Source organism: Sinocyclocheilus anshuiensis, unplaced genomic scaffold, assembly GCF_001515605.1.
Source record: "Sinocyclocheilus anshuiensis isolate Anshui unplaced genomic scaffold, SAMN03320099.WGS_v1.1 scaffold1305, whole genome shotgun sequence".
NCBI lineage: Eukaryota > Metazoa > Chordata > Actinopteri > Cypriniformes > Cyprinidae > Sinocyclocheilus > Sinocyclocheilus anshuiensis.
The window spans coordinates 452040-452247 of NW_015552694.1; positions in this window are offsets into that span (position 1 = coordinate 452040).

The following is a 208-nucleotide window of genomic DNA, read 5'->3' on the forward strand; positions in this document are numbered from 1 at the left end:
TTACTGCTGCTTAACACCATTATCGCTGTGCAGCCCCCCTCACGATACTGTGGTTGTTGTTGCTTTTGCCCTGTTTTTCAGAGCAGCATACGTTATCACTGACCAGATATGCAAATTTCGTATACCTGGGCTTCAGACGCTCATTGGCTTGTCTCCACCTATCTGCTGCGAGCACACCTAGCAAGCGTCGCTATTGGTTGTGGGGATT